This window comes from Phocoena sinus, chromosome 14 (genome assembly GCF_008692025.1).
Source record: "Phocoena sinus isolate mPhoSin1 chromosome 14, mPhoSin1.pri, whole genome shotgun sequence".
Lineage (NCBI taxonomy): Eukaryota > Metazoa > Chordata > Mammalia > Artiodactyla > Phocoenidae > Phocoena > Phocoena sinus.
The window spans coordinates 41,963,887-41,988,975 of NC_045776.1; the positions used below are offsets into that span (position 1 = coordinate 41,963,887).

The following is a 25,089-nucleotide window of genomic DNA, read 5'->3' on the forward strand; positions in this document are numbered from 1 at the left end:
GTCTAGAATGAGATGCTATTTGTGTAAGAACTGAAAGGAATGGGGTAAATGAATGAGTGGTTTGTTAAGATAAATAAAAAACTCTCTTTTCCTATTAACCACCAGCCACTGAATCCACATTCCTCTCACATTAAGTGTGGGACAGACTTAACAAGGAGCTGGATTCCAGGCCCTGGAAGTTTTTTCTAAATTAGTCTGTGTAGGCTTGGAATTCATAACTGCCCTATGTTCATCCAGTTGGACGCTGTAGGGCATCTCTTAAAAATGCCCTGTAGCTCCTCCGCTTTGCTCAGGATATCTCTGTGGGCCTCAGCCCCTCTCCTCCAGGCCCTTCCTCCAGAGCCCATGGCTGAGGGTAGTTCAGATAACATTCGAAGAGATAGGGGGTTTGAGGTGTCCTCCACAACCTTGACTACTCAATTTGTAGACTGCATCAGAGATTTCAATTTTCTCTCTACTGTGAAAAATGCAACGTAATCAGTTAAAAGTCATGCTGTGTGGGGATTTGTCTTTAAGAATAAAATTAGAATATAACTTCTGAACTCTAACAGGCAGCATAATTTTAACTAAACCAGCATCTCTAACACTGCTTAGATATGCTGCCATCTGTACTGTCACTATGAGAGGGATGTCCACTAATATTTAAGGAGTTCACAGAGAATCCATCATTTCAGATAAATGAATGCCAGAAAAGTTATTTTTTAAATAACTGAAAAGGAAGATTTCAACATGTAGAGGTAAAGAAGTTTAAAATAAAAACAACTTTACTATATACATATAGTAAATGTATTATATATTTTATAAATATTAGTATATGTTAAATTAAATATGCATTTAGTATATGTATAGTAAACATTTTATACATCATATATATTTTATATATATATATAATATATATGTATATGATAAACAGTGCTTAGAAGGAGAGTTTATTAGTCGATATTCTGGTTTCCTGTCAGCACTATCAGGGCTCCATCCATCTCTACAGCCATCATCCAAACCGAGCCACCATTATCATTTGCTTGAACTATTGCATTAGCCCCCAGTTGGTTGCTGCATTCATGTTTGTCCCCTGTTGACCTGGAGCTGTTTCTTATAAAGCAATCTGCATGAACTTAAGCCAAAAAAAACCCCCAAAATCAAAAAATTCTTCTCTCATCTTTCAGTGCTGAACTTATTTCATTGGCTTTCTTGGGCTTTTAGCAACATTTTAATAGAGTTTTCATCGAAAATTCTTTTTTTTCTTATAATTTTCTTTTCTTTCTTTTTTTCTTTCTTTCTTTCTCTTTCTTTCTTTCTTTTGTATATACAGCAGGTTCTAATTAGTTTTCTATTTTATATATATTGGTGTATATATGTCAATTGGGAGATTGGGATTAACATAATCTAAAACTCTTAATGTGGCCTTTCTGACCCAGCCACTCTCCACCTCCCCATCCATATCGTAGGCTGTTATCCATCTAGTTCAGTGGAATCCAGTCACGTTAAGCTTCTTTTAGCTATTCAGTTGTGTCAGGCTGTCACCTCAGAGCATTGACACAGGCTTGCTGCCCCCTCTCCTGCGGACCTCCTTCCAGCCTCAGGTCTCTGCTTTAATGTCATATGCTCAGAGAAGCCATCCCAGACTTGGTCTAAAGCAGGTGCCTCTTTTCAGATTTCTGTTCCTCCTTTCACCTTTCCTCCATAGTGCTCATTGCAATACCGACCATACAGTTATTTGAGTAATTTATTTTTATATTTTCCCCATTGGAGGTAAGATCTTATCTGCTTCACCATTGGATAACCAGCACCTAGCAGCCAGAGGAGGCACTCAATTAATAGTTTCAAATAAATGGATGAACTCTGCAGTTTTTAACTTGACATAAAATGACATTTTTGAGGAAAGATTTTGCACCACTTAATTTTTTGATAAACGATCAAGCATATGTGGGGTAATTTAGGTATTTGCTAAGATTATAGTCAGCATTCTATTATTATTGTTGAGCCATCCTTTAAAACCAATTAAGTAGTAATGATTGTGCTGCCTCTTGCTAGAAATATAGTATTCGTTAAAAAATTTTGCTTGATTGGTGTCAACTGTGGTTTTATCATTTAAGTATCCCTTATATGTTGTCACAGCTAGTTTTATTCTGGTCTGAAGTACATTATATTATGCAAGATCTAGGACAAAATGAGAGATTGCAGTGATTCTGTAGATTACACATACAGGATGAAAAATTGAGGCCTGCCAGCTTGGGAGTGTAAACTGAGAAATAGATGCCGATTGTTGTCCTAGGCATTGCCGAGAACAGGAAAAATATCCTGACAACAGGTGTTGAACGTTAGTGTCGACACCAGCATCAAGCAAATATGTGCAGTTGGAGGCAAGAGGGCCCAGCTGACTATAAGGTATGAACCAAGGTAACCCCAAGGATTTACATCAGACTTTGGCAGATCCTGAACCCAATGCAGATGCTCACTGATATCCTATTTTATTGTTTTGCCTGTATGCATGAAGCTTTGAATATGTAAACATTTTGTACACTGTGTCGATGTTTTGATGATAAAATAGCAAATTCTGACACAGCCTTTGTGGAGAAAAGCACATAATAGGTTGGTTGGGTAACTGCCCACTTAAGGGAAATGTTCTTTTGCAAGTATTATTATCAATTGTTTCAGAAATATCATTCACTAAATCACTACTTGCAAAAAGTTGAATTAAGTTGAATGAAAAAAGGTACAATTTGTATATCTGAAAAGAGAGAGGGAAAAGCTAGAAAGCAATTAACCTAAAGTTAGGTATAATTACTCACAAATGTTCTTGAAAAACTAATATTGGAAACCAGAAATGATAATTTAAAAGCCCTTTGGGAAAGACTGTGCAGTACTGGCTATTTACTGGCACCATCATAACGAGCAGTGTAAAAACTCATCTTTCCATTCCTTTATACATCAGGACCTGCGGGAAGAGATCCCCATGGCCCAAGAGTTAGGACTTGCAGGTCCTGGGCTGTAGGGCTCACCAGCAGCCATCAGACTGACATTTGTTATCAATGAGATGCTGCTGTAAAACCATAGTGCATTGTAGTTTGTTGGAGGTTAGTAGCACTTGTTAATTTGATCAAGGCTGAAGTTTACGGAGGATAAAGTAAACAATGCAAACTGCAGACACCATCAGTTTCCTATGGGCAGTGAAGTGTAGTCTGTTCCATTTACACTTCCCAACAACATCTGATGGGCTTTGTCAGTGCTGCGCAGAGTAATTAAACCTGAAATCAATAGCAGGCATTTGTCATGTTTACAGCCGCTCTTTCTGCTGGGTTAAACTCATCAGTTTAGTGCCTTTCTGTTTTACTGCAGAGACACGCTCCATTATTTCTTCAGGTACAGTTGAGATATTCAGTTACATGCCCAATAGTTTGAATACGACATTAAGATTAAAAGGAACAGGCAAATGGACAGTTTTTGTAATTTATTTCCTGATTTTCTTAACCAGTGTTGGATTTCCGTTTCCTTCAACATTTTTATGAAACCCTTTGTGGCCCAGTATATTCCCTTAGCTCCCAAACTGGCAAAGTCTCATCTCAAATTTGATAGAATTTGACACCAGCTATAACGATACGCAAGGATTGCTGACAGGTTCTTATTTGAAAAGAGTGAAGAACATCTAAGATTCAAAGTTGTTGCCCTATTGGAAGTAAATTTTTCTTTTCCATTTTTAATTAAGGATTCTTCAGAAATTTTCTTTTAGGTCAGTTTTTAAAGTCTTCATCTTACATATTTTTGTCACTTTTGCTGGGTTTTTTTTTTTCGATTTCTTAATCTTTCAAATAATGTAGTTAGAGCATGCTGGTTTTACAGTAAGAGAATTTGCAGTTAAATGGTAAACTTGAATTCGACATGTATATTTGAAGGAAGCTGAAAAGGGCGCCTTGTTTAGAGTGTTTCAGTCACTTACTGAAGATGCTTATAAACCACATTTTATGCAAATAAACTTAATTATCTTACCTCTTCATAGAATATTACTGTCTTGGTACATCCAAACAAGTAGGATTACTGTAAGAATGAATCTTACTGTCAATTAGTTGTATATGAAACCATTGTACTTTTATGCTTTTTACATTAACTTTTTAAAACTATTTCAATATACCACTTTCCCTCTCAAATGTATTTATTGAAATTATATCCAAGTGGACTGATTACATATTTTGTGCTAACTTTTATTTTATTTATTTATTTTTAATTTTTTTGTGGTACGCGGGCCTCTCACTGTTGTGGCCTTTCCCGTTGCGGAGCACAGGCTCCGGACGCGCAGGCTCAGTGGCCATGGCTCATGGGCCCAGCCACTTCGCACATGTGGGATCTTCCTGGACCGGGACACGAACCTGTGTCCCCTGCATCAGCAGGCGGACTCTCAACCACTGCGCCACTGGGGAAGCCCTATTTTTTATTTATTTTTTATTTTAAATTTTTGTGTGTGTGCTAACTTTAAAAAAAAATCATGGAACTAATTTGACTAAGCTCATCTTGATCTCTAGACAGGATAAACATAAGTAATTGATATTTGGATTGGAAGTGACTTAAATATGGTAATTCGTTTCTATATGCCAAATTGTCATTAGAATTCTAGTCATTTAATTTAAGTGGCACTCCAAATCCTTATAGGAATCCACATTTTTGGTAAACATAACTAAAAACAGTGAATGTATCACTCACAGAAGTATAACATTTAGAGAGTTTTTACATAAATTATTTTCAAACAAAATTGTTAAAATGGGATGTTTGTGGCTTTCTGCAAGCTGTGTAGCAGTCATTCAAGAGTTGTGTACCTGGGGCAGAATTTAGAGAGTCTATATTTTTTTGTCTTTTAGGTAGGACATAGAATGTCCTCAAGACCCTGTTAATCTCCTTTTGAGCAAGGTCTTGGCTTTTTTTTTATCATATATATCAGAAATTGGAAATATCATGGGCATCACCCTCTATCTCCCATGTAGGCTCCTATAGTGTGTCGTAACTCAACAATTTCAAAATCATTTACACACCTCAAAAGAGGGAGTGAACTTGCTAAGATCTCATCCTAGTCAGTGATTTCCTAATACCTTTAAGAAATTAATGTACTTTTTCTAAGCATATTAGTTCAAATTTTTGAAAAAAATCATTATTTTTCCTGAGCATTCTGTTCCCAAAGATTTTGACTGAGAATTGAATTAAAATTCCACAACAATGTAGCAATTAAAAGGATAATAATTCTCAGACATAATTCTGATAATTATTTGGAAAGTTTTGTTCTAGCAATCAAAATAAAATTTTAATGTAGATTACAGTAAATTTGCTTAGTTAATAAGCCTTCTAAGTGTCAACTATGATGAAAGTGAAACTTAAGAACTATACTCAAAATAATGCTTAAAATCCAGAATGATACTCTGTGCTACCCTGTGCATTTACAGCTAAGTTTTTAGAGACTGGGATACTTATTTTAGCTCACAGAGCATCTGGTTTTGCTGAACTCAAACTTTAACAGGGGATTTTAGTTATCTGTGTTCCGATAAACCTAAAACGGAAGTTATTCCCACAATGTCTATGAGATAGATATCTAGTTAAGAATGTGATAGATTGTTTGAAGGACTGTTTCATAGTACATTGAAACTCAACTGAAAGAAGACAGTAAAGTCACCTAAAAGTCACCTCAGAATAGTAACATAATCAGGTTTGTTGAAGAGCTAAGCATATGCCGTTCATTAGCTATAGTCACTCAGAGGTGGTCCACTCAACTTCTCTAGCTCAATAACAGACTCTAGAAATGAGTTAATCTAAAAAATAGAATTCAACACCAGCTGCATTGTTGCTCACTTATTGTCCATGGCTGTTAGTTTTTAATTCCTCAGAAAAATATGATCTCACATATGAAGGAATGAAAAGTTGTCTTTGTGTAGCTTCTCTGGACAGTGGGATTACCTTTACATAAATCATCTCATTTTGCTAACACAGCATTTTGCATGTTATGAAGGCAAAAGAAATATGAAATGTGATGAGAATCCTGCACCAATTATTTCAAGTTTGTCATACTTTTGTCTTCCCCCAAGATCAGATATCAGTGTTTCTGGTCTTATACTCCAAACCCCAGGGCAGCAGTTAATCAATAAAATATTCTTGAGAAGCCCACGTCCATGCCACAGACTTCCTCCAAATTCAGATCAGCTTCCGTTTTAGTCATCCCCAGGGAGCAGAGTAACATGAATAATTCTTAGCCAAAATAGCAAAATCTGTACTGTCGTACCTCTTATACAAGGGGGATTGGTTCCAGGACCTGCCACATATACCAAACTCCAGGGATGCTCAAGTCCTGTCATAGGTCCTCTACATCTGCAGGTTCCACATCTGCATATTCAACCCACCATGCATCTTGTAGTACTATAGTATTTATTGAAAAAAATCTGCATATAAGTGGACCTGAGCACTTCAAACCCCTGTTGTTCAAGAGTCCACTGTATAGTACTTTACAGTATACAAGATACTTTCATATTTATTTTTCTAATCTGATGCTCACAACTCTGCAATGTATTCCTGAACTATAGAAGAGATGAGATAAGTGATGCTTAGAGAGGTTAAGTGATTTTCCCAGGAATATGATGCTTCTAGTGGCAGCACCTAGTCTCAAGCTTGGGTCTTCCAATTCTGATTCTGGTGATTGCTGCAGTATCTTGCTACATTCCAAAACAGCCTATGGTAGGCAGAATTCTAAGATGGCCCCTATATTAGTTGGGGATCAACCAGAAAAGCAGAACCAGTAGGATATCTATATGTATGTCTGTGTCTGTGTCTGAATCTATATATCTATATCTATATCATCTATCTATGTATATGTATTTATTTATTCATTTATTACAAGGAACTGGCTTTTGCTTTTATGGGGACTAGCTAAGTAAATCCAAAATCTGTAGGGTGGTAATCAGGAAAGACAAATTGTGGGCCAGCTGGAACCCTAGGGCACAAGCTAAAGCTGTTGCACACAGGGGGAGCTTTCTTCTCTCTGTCTATCTGTCTCTGTATGTCTATCTGCCTTCTGCCAGTTACTTCCCACCCCCTCTCCGCCGTTTCCAAGTCCTTTCAAATGAATAAATCAAACTCACCCAGATTATCTAGGATTACTGCCTTACTCAAGGTCAGCTGATTAAAGGATTTAATCACATTTGCAAAATCCCTTCATAGCAACACCTAGATTAGTGTCTGATTGAATAACTGGAGAATGAAGCCTAGCCAAGTTGACAAATCAAAAAAGCTATCACAGTCCAACCTTTATCAGTTAGGCACACAACTTATCTCTCCGTACTGTACTTAATCTCCAAAGAAAAAAACAAATCATATTCCCACCTATCCAGGATACAACTATCCTGCCTACATCTGAAGATATGCCCTTTCCCCAGAAGAGGATACAAAGGGTTGTATTTACTCTTCTTTGATATCCTATAACAGAAATCCTGGAATAATACAGTTATCTGTCATGTTAAATGTTTAGAGGATAAGAGAGAAAAGAAACCAAAAATATTTGGGCAATATATATGCAAACATAATTCACATCCAAATAAGGAGGACAGGCTCATAGCTATTGAAGTCTTCATTTCTGCAACTGGTCACTTGGTCATAGATGGGGTTTATAGCTATCTTCTTTCACTACTCATTTCATATTCCTTTGTTCTTAGCAAGCACCTTGGCAAGTCATGGTTCTTTGCCTGGTGGGTTGACCCAAACCTTCGTTTCTAAAGAGTTTGGGCCTTTGCAGTCCTGCCTGAATTGAGTTGTGATAATTTTCAGTTGACTTTAATCATAGGACATGGGAGTAATAAGAGATGCCTCCAGCTTCTAGCCAGCAATGAAGAGTCTCTTGTCAAAACCCGTCTTACACTTCAAATCTCCCAGGAAAAGCCCAGTGTCTTTTAAGGAATCACTTAATAAGGTCAGATTCACCCAGGATAATACTGCCCTAGTCTCGAGATGAGAACTCAGTCCAACCACACCTTGAATGTGGAACACTGAGCAGAGAACCCAGCTAGGCCATGCCTGGACTTCTGGCCTACAGAACTGTGAGGTGATAAATGTGTGTGGTTTTAAGCTGCTAAATTTGTGGCAGTTTGTTGTGCAGCAATACAAAACTAATCCAGAGCTACTCTCTTAACCACCCACAATGTACGTCTACAAGATTAATTGAGATCAGATCTACCTTAGACTTTTCAACTAGTCTTTGGATTCTTGATTTTTCCTTCCAAAGCAGAGGACCTTGACCGCATTGGATTGGAGTATGTTTGGCCACCAGAGTTATGACCCGAATCTCCCAAATTTCCCAGGGGCCCCTGGAGGGAATTTGAGGTTTAAAAAGGTAAAGCCACCTCTGAGGTAGCTTAGCTTTGCAGACACCCCCCTGGCTTTGGAATCTGCCTGGCAGAACCTAGGGTAATGATTCACAAATCCTAATAAGTCCCAGTGATGACTAACTTAAATGTGAAAATTCTTTGAATAGTAACTATGAGAAAACATTAGGAAAATTGTGTGGTAACATTTTCTATTTAAAAACTTTTGAGCTGAAAACTATCTCAGATTTCATTTGGCATTAATTTAATCAAACTAAACTAAGAGTTTTAGAATTCATCTCATTTGCAATAATGCCGTCATTTATGCTGTGGCTACTTAGAATGCACTTGTCCTAAAGGATAGCTGTTAGCAGAAATCGAAAGGATTTCCTCTGAAAGGAAATGTACCTGGACCGGTGTGGAACCACTGATCCCTTGAAAGTATATAAAAGTGCAGCAGGAACCCATCTGGGGCCTACAGTGAACTGTGAACTGATTGTCAGCAATGGGGTGCTGTTGTAGAAAAAAAAAGTACACAAATGTAGCCTTATAGAGATATGCGTAGAGAGAAATACAGTCTCTGTCCAATGACTACTAAAATTTTAGTCAGAATTCTATTGTAGGCTCCACAGCTGAAGACAAATTCAAGATACTGAAAGTTTTTCACAGATTATGGTGATCAGAGTTTGAGAAATGGGAGCTTTAAAACTTAGTATTGTTTCTAATGGAAAAAAGATGTTGAAAACTGACTTTCTCGTAGGCTTCTCTTGCAATAAAGCTGTAATAAATTCTGCATATAGTACATTGCAATAAAGCAAATTATAAAAATAGTTAGGACTATACTGACACATAATACTTATTACTGGTATTTGTAAACATGAACGCTTTTGCATTTTCCAGATATGAAGACACTGGGATGAAGTCATTCAGTAGTATCAGGGACTAGGATGAATTGGAAAGATACTATCCTAAAGGCATTTGAATTAAATTTAAATATTTTAAACAGTAACTGCATCTCTATTTCATTTAGCCCACATATTGCCAAGTTTGTGATTCAGGAGTTTGACAAAAGGTAGTTGAACATGATAAAGAGCTGTTTGCCTCAGATTCTGCTTTTGGATTTTCTGAGGACTCCTTCAACTTAGGGACACATTAGTAAGTATAGTTATGAACCATTAATTAGTGAATGATTAATAACCATTGACTGGTCATTAACCATTAGTAACCATTTCCAGATTCACAGCATCTAATCTCCATTGCATATTCTCCTTCTCACTTACTGGACCCTCTTCCTTCCAGTCCCCAGACTACCTTTTTCTGTATTCTTGGGCTTCTGTTTGGTGGTTTGGATCACCAGGGTCCTTCCTGGACAGCATTCCCAGGACAGAGGCAGAACACTGTGCTGCAGACATTCTCTGACATTTGGACTTTTCCTCCCTCTTCCTCCTTCTCACCTCACCTATAAAAGAGAGAAGGGATCCTCCAGTCCTTTCCTCATGCAGGTTTACATCTTTTTTGTCTGAAAGTAAACCAGCCTCTTCTTCATTTGAGTAGCAAAGATGAGGGTGAGAGGGGAGCTGTCATAGAACATTTGCTGCACTCATTTCTCGTCTGTGTCAATCTCCCGTGATAGTTCAAAGTCCATGGCCATTCTCTTTCCTCCATGCGCCCACCCCGTGGAAACCACTAAATATTGCCTGTAACGATCTTGGCTCAGTTTTATGACAAAGGGACTAACACCAAATTTGAACCCTTCTGAATTTTTCATGTTCTACCTGACATCGCTAATGACCTTTGATCACCAGCCTGGGAAGAATTTGAATCAATGACATTAACATGAAGAATTCAGCATTCCTTTAGCGAGGCCTTGAATTTTAATTTTTATATATACATATGTATATGGAACCATGCAATTTCTGTAACTTAGTCAAGTAGTATCCCTGTGTTCAGTCCAAAAGGCTCTCAAATAGTAGCCTGTGCCAGATGTTTCTGAGGGAGTAAAACATATAAATGTACCTAATTTTGCACAACTACACAATAGGTAGACATTTCTTTCTCACCCAGCTGGTGATCAGTTTATGCCCTGAAGCTTGGAGATTTATAGCCCTTGTAATTTTATCCTAAACAGAGTAATTGCAGATGCTCTTCCATTGCTATTATTTTAATTAGTGATGAAGACTTTACCAAGATGTTGAATTTCAAGGTAATGAATTTCATCTGGGTAAGATCCTAGTAGGTAGTTGTGACCATTTTAATATCTCTAGTATCCTCACAAATTATTTTCTTATTAATTTCAGAGTTTTTATTTATTGGGGATTATTATTATCTCAGCTTATTCTAAATTTATTTAAGGAATGTCATGCCACTGACAAGTCACTAAGCCTCTTTCCAACAACATCAAAGTCCCACAAAAGATATACACATTATTACTTCAAAAATAAATGCTTTTAACATATGAGGGATTATTGATTTTTAACAGATAGTTTGCACAAAATAACCCAGTGTACACAAGTATATAAAATAATTTTCTTAAAGTTTTAGTAATTAGGGAAGATAAATTATAATTGCATTGTGGTTTCCTTTCAGCAGACTTTTAATCTTGTTGAATGTGGGATTTCTTTTGTTATTTGATATTCCATGGGGAATTAAAAAGAAATGCTTAGGTAGAGTTGGGTTTTAAGGGGTTTTTTGTACAAACAGAAGTCTCATCCAAGAGCATGACCTTATTTTTGTAAAAGAAAAAAAAATTTTAATACTCTTGGTTTTTATAAATAAAAATCATGTTTATTTATCTCAGTCAGTTAACACCATGAGTCATTTCATTTATAGGTGTGCCTTTTAATCACTATGGGTTTCCTTTGATGTTCATGTTTTCCCTCTGTGGAAAATGCAGGAATCCCTCCACCATCCTCTGTTTGTCCTGGCCATAAGTACGCTTGGAGGGTATAGAATAATCACCAAAACAAATGGAACGATAATAATAGGGAAGATTTTGGGAGCCCAAGTGCTGATCTTGTCCCCCCAATTCATATGATGAACCCGGCATTAAAGCTAACTGGCTATGAAAGCTAAAAGTGAAACTTGCAGTAGATAGCCAGTGCCTCTGTGCTGCTGTGTACTCTCCTACTGCTGAGTGCTTCACTTCCTCTTTCAGGAAAACATAATCTATCCCAGAGTTCCATCACCATGCTACCTAATAAATGAATAAGAAGTTCTATAGCTGGAAAATGAAGGAGAAAGAAAACTCCAAAAGGAAATTAAGTTTTTCAGATGACATCTAACTTATGAATATAATTAGCAGGCTTAAATAGGACATCATCATCTAGCTTCTATTCTGAATTGTATTTCTTTCTTCTCATTCTTTCTTCTTTGGTAGCATAAAGGTTGAAAATAAGAAATTTAACATACAACATTATCTAACAAAGTTGGGCAGAGAATCTGGTTAGCAGTCTATTTTCCCTCTTTGGAAAACTGGAAAGAGACCGACTGTGCTTGTATTGATCTGAGTGTGTTTAGGCCAGAGAGTTCACTATAAGAAGCTATATTTAGATGAAACCCATATAAAAATTGTGATTCTGTTTCTTATCAAAACATTGATATAAGGAAGACCAGGCTTATTAAATTTTGATATGTAATTTATGAACTTATGAATGCAGAAAAAATAATTTGTTATTATTTAACACAACAGTTGGATAAAGACTCATCAACTTGTAACTTTCTCATTTGTCAGTTTTGGTAAATTTGGATAGCTTTGGGGAAGAAAATCAGTAGACAAAGCTTGCTTTAATATTCAAGAAAAATAAAAGTACTAGGGAAGAAGATTGTTACGTATCTCATTATTACTTTATTAAATAGAATTATAGTGAACTGTATAATAGTAATTGACCATTTGCCCTTTATATTAATAGTCCTTTGTAGTTTACCATGTATTTTCACTACTACCAGTTATTTAATCTTTATAGCCATCATGTTAGGCAGGCAGAGCAAATTTTATTATTCTCATAAATGAAGGGTAATAGTAATACACAGCTAGTACACAATAGATTCTGACCTGTTATTCCCATTATATCTTACTGCTGTTCTCTTATTAATTGTGTCTCAATAAATGGTTATTTTTTAAAATAATCCATGGAGGAAAATAGAATGTGAAAAAGTAATTAAAAACATGCAAAATTGGGTAGGGGAATATTTGACCTACCCAAAATCAAAATAAACAATTTCCAGCCTTAAAAAAATTAATATATTTTATCACATTAACAATAAAAAGAAGAAATGGATCAAATAATAATATCAGTAGATACAGAAAAAGCCTTTTGTGAAATTCAAAAGCCATTCATGATACCTTTCAGAAAACTAGAAATAGAAAATAACTTTCTTAACATGATAAAAGACGGCTTTAGAAGCTGCAATCATTGGAAAACATTATTTGTTCATAGAAAGTTCAAATGACTCTACAGATAAACTGCTAAATTTTTGAATTTGAGGGAGTCAGTGGATATAGAATAAATAAAAATTCATAGTATTTGTATAAACTGGCCCCAAATAACTAGAAAATAAAATCTTAAAATGGATACTATTTATAATTGAACAACTAAACATCAAATGCCTAGGTATATATATCCACCATAAGAAGTATAAGCATTCTCCATAGAAAACTACAAAACATTTTTGAGAAAAATCAAAGAAATTCTAAATATATGGAGTGATCTACTAAGTTTATGAATTATGAATCTACTAAATTTATGAAATTCAATATTTTGAAGAATGTGAATTCTCTCCAAGCCAACTTATACATGTAATGGAATCAAAATTTAAAACTTAATTGGAATTTCTAGAAGTTGATGCATGAGAATTCTGAAATGTATAAAGAAATGCAAAGAGTCAAGTATAGTGAATACAGACTTGAAGAGGGCCAAAGTTGGGAAATCATCCTACCTGTTATCCAGATTTACAATAAGTTCATGGTATAAGAAAGTGTGCTAATTGTAGTTATATAAGTGAACAACAAGACAGAATAGAGGTTCCAGAAACAGACTTAGAATGTAAACATGGCCTCTTGATTTATAAGAAGCTGACACCAAAATAGTGTAAAAAAGAATGTATTGGAAAATAATTGGTGCTGAATCAAAATTAAATGATGCATGATCGATTCGATATCTATACTTAAAAGAAGAACCTTGACCTTTTATTTCACAATATATACACAAATCAATTCCACCTATACTACAGATGTAAATGTGGAAGTTATATAAAGCTTTTAGAGAAAAACATATGAGAACATCTGAGTTATTCTAGTATTGCCAGAGATGCTTTAAATAGGACACAAGAACAAACCATGAAAGAAAAAGTTCATAAACTCTTAAAATTAAGAACTTCCATTCATCAAAGGACACCATTAAAGAATGAAAAGACAAGCCACAGCTTAGAAAAAAATACTTGACGATGCATATATCCAGCAAAGTACTCTCATCCGCAATAAATGAGGAACCCCTAACAAAACAATAAACTCAGGCAACCTAACTGAGAAAAACTGGTGAAAGACTTGAAAATCACTTCACCAAAAGGGACTATACAACGTGGGCAATAAATACAAAAGACATTCAATAGAATAATCATAGAAATGCAAATTAAAACCACCATGACTTGTCTCTACACATTTTTTCTATAGGGCTAAAAATTTTAAAGTATAGATAAAAATGTAGACCAATAGAAACTCTCATATCTCAGGTGGGAAGGTAAATTTGTAAAGGTAAATTTTTTAAAAGTAAATATTTTTAAAAATATTGACACTATCAACTAGAGTTGGACATATGCATATATGATTCCCACTTACAGATGTCACGAATTAGTGCACATGTGCACCAAAATATGTTAATATTTTGTAAATATGTTAATAACAGCTTTATTCATAGTAGTTTCCCCACAGAAATTCATCAACAGTAGAAAGGATAAACTGCCGCTTATTCATACAATGGAGTAATATATAGCAATATAGCAAAATGAAGTGTTGCCACACAAAAAATATGAATAAATCCAACAAAATTAATATTAAGAAAAATATGACAGACTGAAGAGAATATGTAGCTTGGAATTATAATTATATGAAGATCAAAACAAGCAAAACTTGTGTGTTGGGAGTGTTTGTTATTGGACTGGAATGGATGTGAGTGAATCTTCTGGTGTGAGGGTATTTTTTTCTATATTTTCATCTAAGTGGTGGTTATGTAGGGGTATTCATGTATAAAAATTTCTCAATTTCTTATATAATTATGTATGTTGTACCTCAAATAAAAAGTGTAAAGCAAACAATGTAATGAATATAGACATTAATGAATAGAAAAACACACTTAACCAACAACCATTTTATAAAGGATATACAACCAACTGCAAAAATTTTGCATTTTTTTAACAAAATTCGATTAAGGTGAATATTGAATGTATATTCTGATTTAAAAGAGTACAATAAATTTCTTTAAACATTTTATCATTCAGATGTTTCAGCAATTTTGAAAAGTTTATTCTCTGTATCGTGTTATGTCGGTATAAATTGTACATTTGTCTCAGAAAACCCAGCAATCTTTATATTTGCAATAGTTGGTTAATATTCCTGAAAGTTTAAAAAATTATTCACCCAACAATGTCTCAGCCTATCAAAAGTTATAATGTGGGTGTTATATCAATCGCCGTATTTGAATCATTTGTAACTACATGTGACACGGAAAGAGGGGATAGACTGGACCCGGTGCCACTGTAATGAAGAACAAACCCATGGACTGTGCCATTACCACACTGACTTACAGCTCAGAAATTAACGTGGAGAAGTAGCGCAGAACAGCTTCTGTTGTTCAAAACAAGTCCTTGATAACAGACAGGGATGTCTTTTTTTATATGCTGTGTTTTGTGTTCTTATTTTTATAATTTTCCCTAGCACAAATAATGTCTCTTAACAGAAGAGTTTATATATATATATATATATATATATATATATATAATATATAATTCTTAATAATTCAACCAGAATTTTTCCAAAACATACAAACATTTTTTCAAAACCATTCGCATGATCAGCTATCAGCAGACAAGTTAATCATTTAAAAATGATTAACTAGAGAGACTTTTTTACTTAACAGAATAAGACCTTTCATAATATAATCAAGTTTATATTTAATCTTGAGGAAGAAACAAAGAACTATCAAAATTTTCTTATGAATATAATAATAGACCTTTAAAATATAATCGAAAAATGATCAAGTGAATTAATAAACTTGTTTCAACATAGAGATGATAGTTTATCTGTTTACAGTTAACATATGCAGAAATTTAGTTGGGAGCTCGTGGCATAGTCTATCTAATGTTTAGAATTAATTTTTCAGTTGTCATTGACATTGCTATGTTACTTTACATACTGATAGGGAGCAATGTTTTATACAAAACACATGATTTATTTAATAGTTTCTAAGATTTATTTGTTAATGAACTTGTTGCAAAGAAACTGCAGTGTTGATTTTCCATCATTAAACTGTTTTTATGCAACATATTATTACTTTTGATAAACCTAACATAATTCTTGTCACCATATTAGTTTTATGTTGCTGCCATAATAAATAACTGCAAACTTAGAAGCTTGAAAGAACACCATGTTATATCTTACAGTTCTGTATGTCAGAAGTCTTTTGTGAATCTCACCTGATTAAAATCCAGTTGTCGGCAGGGATGTGTTCTCTTCTGGAGGCTGGAAAGAGGCACCTGTTTTAGATTGTCGGCAGAACTCAGTTCCTTGGGCTGTGGGAACTAGACCCTATTTGCTTTCTGGCTGAGGGCAGAGGGCCATTTCTGCCGTCTTGAGGTTGTCTGCATTTCTTGGCTTTGTAGCCTCCTTCTTCCATTTTCAAAGGGGAAAAGGAAATGGATCTCAAGTTTCTCTCTCTCACTTCAAATTTCTCCTGCTTCTTCCTTCACGTCCTCTGAACTTCAGTCAGGAAAAGATTTTCCACTTTGAAGAATTCATGTGATTAGAGAGTCACACCTATATAATCCAGAATCATCTTTTCATCTCAAGATCTGTATCTTTACTCACATCTGCAAAGTCCCCTCTGCTATGAGGAGTAGCATATTCATAAATTCCCGGAATTGGAGCTGTAATAGTTATCCGTGAACCCCCAAGGAGACACCTTCTGAAGGGCTGATTTGATCACAGATGCCTGGAAGAATGGAGCCCTGCGTGGACTTCAGATAGCTTCCATTAGTATCATTTTATTCAAAATCACGTTCATGAGCTTCTCCATTTGAGTGGTTCTAAATTTCAGTACCTAACTGCATATGAACAGGTTTCCACATAAGGGCTATCCTCAGGTCAGTCATTACTCTGAGATCAAAGAAAGGTAACAACTGAAGATTTACCACTGAAGATTTCTGGAGTGGATGTAGCATCTGATTCCAGGAGGCTTGCTCTTCCTTCCTTCTTTCCTTCCTTCCATTTTTCCTTTTCTCCTTTTTGGAAAAAAAAAAATTGAAAGAAACTTTCATGAGGAAGAAAAGTTGATCTGGCATTGGCAAGTGTATAGGGTTAGGGAATGGCACTTGTTATGACCTGGGACAAAGTAAGGATGAATCCTACGAAACTGAGTAGCCTTGCCTATCTCATCTGAAGAGAGTGAGGTATATAAAATGTTGTATCGACTTAAAACATGTTTCACTCTTTCATATTTAAGTAATTGAAATACACAGGACATTTTTTTTTTTTTTTTTTTGAGGTACGCGGGCCTCTCTCTGTTGTGGCCTCTCCCGTTGCGGAGCACAGGCTACGGACGCGCAGGCTCAGTGGCCATGGCTCACGGGCCTAGCCGCTCCGTGGCATGTGGGATCTTCCCAGATCGGGGCACGAACCCATGCCCCCTGCATCGGCAGGCGGACTCTCAACCACTGCGCCACCAGGGAAGCCCAACACAGGAAATTTATTATTGCTTTGTTCAAAACAGTTTGGGATAAGGTAATGTGAATGCTGCTTTTGTTCTTTTTCAGTTCTTGTAAGTTGCTCATATCAGTTTGCAACCATGAAGATCCTCTCTGTAGTTATTTCGTGTGAAACTGTTTTACTGCTTTTTTAATTTTAATCTCCTGAGTTGTGAGAACACAGCTTAGCAAAGTGTATAAAGGCAGCAAAGCAGGTAGTTTAGATTTCTGTTAGTCTTCCAAGGAAAACCTACAAGTAAACTGGAATACAACACTGAGAGATTATACAGTGAAATGCTTTTGCAAACTAGGATTAAAAGAACTGGAAACCTTATTATTTTTCTCAGTCAATATGTAAATGGGTAAATTCCTTTGTTTTTATGTTGTAAAAATTAATTGTGAATGTTTGTCTACAGAATAAAAAACACATAAAATGCCATCCATGTATAATACTCTGAAAAGCCCACTCATATAAGAATAGTTGGCAGAAGTAGATACTTTAGTAAAAATAAAAGCCATCAATGTTCAGTCCACCCATTTTTTTCTGTGTCAGTACCTCTTGTGTTCAACAAGACATGAGTATTATGCAATTTCACTCATTTATTCATTCATTCAATAATGTTGACTGAGAGACTACTATGTACCAAAAGCACTGGGGCAAAAATTAATAAGGCATTGGGACTTCCCTGGCAGTCCAGTGGTTAAGACTCCGAGCTTCCGCTACAGGAGGCACCGGTTCCATCCCTGATCAGGGAACGGAAATCCCACAAGCTGTGCGGCGCAACCAAAAAAAAAATTAATAAGGCATAGAAAGTTCATAGAAGTGATGAAATTAATACAAATATAATAACTATAATAAAACATGGTGATTGCAGTGACAGAGATATACATGGTATATAATATACTCTATAGTACTGACTGTGCCTTACCTGTGCCAGTTTTCCAAGAAAAGTTACAAATGCTAATCTTCACACATTTCACCACATAACAGTACATATATACAGTATTTACTATTAATGAGCTAGGAATTACTTCCCAATAACAAATACTTTATTACAAATGCTAGGTTTATTGTTTCTGTGTCCTGTGTCGCTTCTAAAGAGATTTCAGCTTGTTCTACGTTTTTTTCATTCTCTGGCTTTTTAATATCTGTCAAAAGATTAAAACTATAAAACTATGTGTATCTCTGTGTATGTATAAGTATATAATTGTATTTGTCATATACTTTACTTACTTACTTATGCAAAATTATCACATTGATGCTCTTGTACCTTCCTGCTAGGCTGACGTGGCATATTGATACAAAAACCTAAAATATCTCTAACCGTCCTTTCCAGATAGACCAACAGTTACAAGTTTCATTCACTTTTTCACCACCACTATCCAAATTAGTATCCAGCCAAATCAAAGATAAAAAGGCAGCCATAAAATGAATTACACATATACATCTCACTCTCTTCTATTGTATTGGATTTTCATAAACTGTCTTACTTTGTGGAAAAAAATAAGTCACTCAGAATTTCCCAAACGTTTTTCTTCTTTGAGACACTTCTGTTTCCATACCATAATGCAGAAAGAAAGAAGTGGCTTTGAAAGAATAGTAAGTTGAGGAAAGGATGGGAAGGGAAGATGGTGTCTTCAGGAGGGAAGTGTGATAACAAGAAGACCTTAGACAGTTGAACGTTTCATGCTTCACAAAGATAACAAGGAGGATGCAGAAAGAAGAAAAGAGGAATAAATACGTTGAGGAAAAGCAAAAATGAAAAGAGAAAAAGAAGGCATAGAGAGAAACAACCATGAATTTGGTACATAATTATAATGACATATTTCTTTATGCCTTCATTTACTTTGGCCATGACTAGATGATGTACAGAATAAATCTTAGGGTTGTGGTCCCTGGGGGAGCCTATTGTTGCAGAGATATATTTCCAGAGTTGTTTAATGTTTGATTTATCTTATTTTAAGGGTTTTTCATTAAACCCCTGGAAAAACCTGGAAGATCTAAGAACCCAACCACTTAATTATTTTAAGAGTGTCATTGCTGACTATATTGAATTTACATATCCTCAAGGTGTTAACTCTTAATTTATTTTGTCCCTCCACCCTTAATTCCTAATTCCTGTTTCTCTCTGACTCCCATTGGTACTTTCCCTCATGAGCTGAGTTATGCAATATTTATCATTCTCTGTCTTCTCCACTGAGCACCATATTTTAAAGATCACTGTGTTGCTATGTTGTATATCTAGTGTATTTCTTTTATTCACTTTACAGTCTTTCATGGTAGGTGACTACCACATTTTACTTAGCCATTGTGCAAAAGAATGTCCCCTACAAACTTAAACTTCCACTTGGCAACATAAAGTTAATCCCGGACCCCCAAAACAGAAGTTGCAGGAGTGGAAAAATTAACAGACCTCTAGCTTCCTATAATGCAAGAGCTGAATGAACCACATTTAATTAAAGAAAGTGTAGGGTAAATAAATCTGGGCATTGTTTATGGTGTCTTAATAGATCTGACAACTCTCTGCAAAGTTACTCTGTTTTGAGAGTACTTAAAAAGCTTACGAGCATCTCATTATTTTTTTAAGGTCTTGGAGATGTATTTGAACTATTAATTGGCTATCTCCTTAGTGCATGCCTCTGCTGGAAAAATAAAGAAAATGCTTTCCAGCAGTCTTTCTTTATGTGGGATCATAAGTACAGGCCAAATAGATGTTTTTTGTTTGTTTGTTTGTTTGCGGTACGCGGGCCTTTTTCTGTTGTGGCCTCTCCCGTTGCGGAGCACAGGCTCCGGACGCACAGGCTCAGCGGCCACGGCTCATGGGCCCAGCCGCTCCGCTGCATGTGGGATCTTCCCGGACCGGGGCACGAACCTGTGTCCCCTGCATCGGCAGGCGGACTCTCAACCACTGTGCCACCAGGGAAGCGCCCAAGTAGATCTTAAATGAGAGGCCTAAATTGGAACTTTGTTTTGCATGATACTTATATATTAATTTAGGGTCTAAAGCAGGGGTCAGCAAACATTTTGTGTAAGGGGAAAGACAGTAAGTAGTTTAGGCTTTGGGGTTCACTTAGCCTGTATTGCAGCTATTTAACTCTGCCACTGCAGTGCAGAAACAACCATAGACAGTGTATAAACGAATGGGTGTGATGGTGCTCCAGTAACTTTTATTTACAAAAGCAGGTAGTGGGCTGGATTCAGCCAGACAGCCATAGTTTCATGATCCCTGTTCTATATGATTTTTCCCATACTGGGATGTAGTTATCTGGGGAATTAGATGTGTCTAAAGATGAGCCTCTATAGAAAATTGCCTTAGGTATTTTAAATCCTATTTCTACTTGAGAATCTTTACAAGGTTTGGACAGCGCCCCAGTGTGGACCACATCAGGTGGTTAGAGATGCTCATGATCTTTTACTTCTCAGTAAGAGGAATATCTGAGAGGAAAAAAAGAGAAAAAAACATTGGTGATAATTCTATCCATAGGATATTTTATTAGACTGCAAATTATTGCTGTACATTTCATATCTGGCACCTCTGGGTCAATGAGTCTAATGTTTTCTGACTCTGTATTCCCAAAGAAAAGACACTGAGGTGCATTTTTTTTATTTTAAAGGATGCTTTTTCTATGAACATCCAGTTTCTTTTGAAAGACTGATGTAATTCTATAGAGTATTCAGAAATGAGAGCATTTACACATATCAATCTGGAATCTTAAGGGCCCTGTAATTCACATTCACGATTAGGAAGTGATGTAGTCCCAAGATGGTAGTTAGGCTGAAATCAGATTGGACCCTCACCTTATTGCTGCTTTCTCCTTAAGCAGCCTTGGACAAGAAATTGACTTTCCTGGCCTCCATTTTCTCATTGTCAATGTAAGAATTTTTTAAAATTTTCTATTCCTTAAGGACTTGCACCAAAGTGTTAATACTATCTCTGGGGTATAAAACTGACTGTGGTTACTGCAATGAGGGGCTTTAATTTTCTACTTCATGTACCTCTCTTTTATTTGCATGTACTATAATCAGCATGCATCATTTTATAACAAATAGATTTTTTAAAGAAATATTTAAATTCTACCAGAATTTATACCATAACATGGGTGTGGCAAAGAAATTGGCATTAAATATAAAAAGGAATTTTCAAGATTAAACATTTTCTACAAATATCAGGTGAGATCAGGTTACCTGACTACATCAATAAGAAATTATGAAATAGCATGTATTTTAGTTTCTCAATGAGCTTACTCAATTTATGCCATAATATACGTCCTTCAACCTCTTAGATCAGTCTTCCTCTCATTTGTAATAAAGTTTCAAGGTACTGTTCTTATAGTTTCTGCATTTATGTCGTACATTATCACTTTATGATAAAATTAGTTGATAATCCCTTGACTCTTTTTGCTGATGACCTTTTAAAGCTGCATAATTAGAATAAGTTGTGGTTACTGTATTGGAATCTCTATCCCATGGGCCAACAAGGCAGCACATTAATTCTCTGCATCACCCACTCCACGTGCAGTGCCCTCAGCACAAAGATATTATTCTTTGTAATTACATAAAGAAAGGGTCTATTTAGTGTTAACTGACCTTTCTGTGACTGATCAGCCTTTTCCACCAGTGAAGTAGAAATGTATATCATTAAAATGTGAGTAAATAGGAAACCTTTCTAAACTTAAACCATTCACATCAGGAAGTGCCCATGTAGAAGAGGTTGTTCAGTCTTTCATATGAAATGGTGAAAAGAGTAGCAGATGTTAAAAATATATTTTAAAATATTGACAATTGAAATAGAATTAAATTATAATAATGTGTAGGGATGTTTAAAAAGGAAATAGTATGCAAATATGTTTCTGTTTAACAATCTTAAACGATATTAGAAGACACATTATTAAATTCATATATATTCAGGATTAAATTTTTAAAGTTTGTTAATAAAGTAAAAAGAAAGTTTAGGGTAATTATTAGTACTGTGACTGTCACTTACTGAGGACATACATGTATTTGTTTAAATGGTGTATTTTAACTTGGAAAAATATATTGGGGATATAGATTACATTACACCGATTTTTACTCTCTTTTTCTCATTATATAATTTGTTTCTCTAATCACTTATACCAAATACTTTGAGGGGACTTAGAATTATATTGAAGAAAATTGGATCAAATAGAAATTTAATAGCTAATGTAAGTGGCATCCATATTTAGCAATCCCTAAAGCCATTGAGTAGTTGTAGGAGAAAAGCTACAGGCAACATGGAGGTAAATCTTCCTTTAGAAAGAAACAAACAAAAAACCCCCCACAAACCCATATTAATCAGGTGCTTTTTAATATTTAACAAGCATCTATGTTTCCAAGCCAGATTTTTCCTTGCCAAGAACATATACAACACTTTGTGTATGAAATATCTTTAGAATCTATTCAAAAACTGACTCTTCCTTGAAGCTTTGCCCCTCACTTTCACTGGGCTGCTCTCTCATGGAACTAGTCTCATAGTTTGGATATGTCTTCCATCCTTCATGTTTAATGTAATCTAATGTAGTTAGCTTTGGGAATGCCTCAAGTCCCCTATCTGATTGCAAGCTCCTTTGGCCCTGAAATTGTGTAGTTTTTCATGCTGGTGTCAATAATTCCTGGTCAAATGTATACACTGGACAGAGTCAAAACATAATAAGGAAAAGCAGGGCTAATACCAAGTACTCATAAATTCCCAATGGATGTTTTCTGAATTCTGAGAGGCAATGTTGTAGTGTCCATTAGTAAACTGTTGAGTAAACCAGCCATAGCCAAATGTGTAAGCCCGTCAGGGAGCTCAGACAAGGAGTCCTGTGTGTGTTCGCTTACATGGGTGCTGAGGTGGAGGACCTAAGCAAAGCATCTGCTGGTGTCTAGCAGTGACAAGTTTGACTGTCTAGCAGTGACAAGGTGGCAGGCTTTTATCAATGTCTTAAAGGTGCTCTTTGAACTCTCACAGTGTGCCCCACAGTGCTTTGTGTATACCAGTTGCTAATAAGTGAATAGAGAGCATTTTGTCAAACATGATAATATGTAGAGTTTGAGGCATGTTACAACCTTGATGCAGAGGACCGATTTATGCATTTAAAAATCAAGAATGTTCAAGACTAATTATCGGAGAACTCGAGTTGGACAAGAGACTGGTTTCCATGGCAGCACAGACAAGGAAGTGGGTCCTGGGAGAGTTAAAACAGTTATGTGCTCCTTTGAGACTCCAGGGTATCGACACATATCATTCTCACAGACTTACTCCTTGGAAACACTGGGGAGAGCTCTCGTTTTCTGTAGTAATTGGTGTATAGATTTTAAGGGAGCAGCAATACAATAATGCCTCCATGCACACAGTAGGTGATGCATCTGAAAAGTATGCGTTTTCTCCATGTCTGTTATATTGTTAGAGAATTAGCATGTATTTTAAGCATTTGTGTTCACCACACTAATTCCCACAAATCAAAGAGAATGCTTTTGAAGCAGTAGTGTTCACAAAGAGACTTGGAACCTCCGTGTCTCATTTATTCTAAAGTCTGTCCCCTGCACATTCTGTGAATCAGTCTCAGTACTGATGCCTGCTTTAATAGCATCAAAACATCACTGCGTGCAAAACTACCAATCCAGTGCCCTTAACTGGCAGAGATGTACCAAAAGCAAATGTGGGGACTGTGGAGATTGGGTGGTATGATATCAATGGTGTAAGGCATGAGCATCTGTACAGGATCACATGCTACTGAAACATTGGTGCTTGGAGTGTTATGTATGATGCTGTGCATCAGTGAGATACTAAATATATGGGCACATTTCATTATTTACATTGTATCATTTTAAAGTCAAGAGATAACAGAACATTTAACATGATCTATGAAAGTCTAATTCACAAGTCATAGGAAACAATAATCTAATAGTCCTAAAGGGGCCAAGAAAACATTGTTCTCAATTGACTCATCCAGTTTTCTCAAATATATGCTGACCCAAATGGCAGGACAGCTTATATCACCAGCCAAATAAAATGGTTCTTCTAAGATTCAGGTCACCGTTTATTTCTTCTATGAAGCCTTTTCTGACCCCGTTTCCCCCACCTGGTAGAATTAATTCAGGGTACTTCAAGAAATACCTCAAGGGGCTTCCCTGGTGGCGCAGTGGTTGAGTCTGCCTGCCGATGCAGGGGACACGGGTTCATGCCCCGGTCCGGGAAGATCCCACATGCCACGGAGCAGCTAGGCCCGTGAGCCATGGCCGCTGAGCCTGTGCGTCCGGAGCCTGTGCTCCGCAACGGGAGAGGTCACAACAATGAGAGGCCCACGTACCGCCAAAAAAAAAAAAAAAAAAAGAAAAAAAAAACCTCGAATGGACTTGGTTCCACTCTGCCTCCTCCCAGTCTAGCCTGTAGTCCTTGGTGAAAAGAGTTCACATCCAGCCTTCTCTTTAATCCCTGGGGTAATTATAGAGTTGGACGTATATGGTAAACCTACTAACGGTTTGCTAAACAAATGATTGAGCAAATGAATAAATGAATGAAAGCTAGAAGTGAGGATGCTCTAGAGTAACATTGATCAATAAAGATCAGCAATACAACTTTTGCTTTCGGTAGTTCTGGCAGCAAGTCAATTCTTTCGAACCATGGGACTAGAGTGAGTGTGGTGCAGTCGGTGTAAGGACACAGACACGGCAGCAACAGCCAGCAGAGCCCTGGCAAGATGCAAGAGAGCAAGGAGCTGTCTGCAGAAAACTATGAACAACCAAGAATCAGGAGATGACAGACAGATCATCAGAAAAGATCATCTGAGACTGCCACACATATCCCAT

The 25,089-nt window shown here is 36.2% G+C and overlaps 1 protein-coding gene across 1 annotated transcript in view; it reads left to right on the forward strand.

Annotated features, from left to right (window-relative positions):
• CCDC178 (coiled-coil domain containing 178) overlaps positions 1-25,089 on the forward strand; it is a 365,322-nt gene that overhangs the window by 202,863 nt on the left and 137,370 nt on the right. The window lies entirely within an intron of this gene.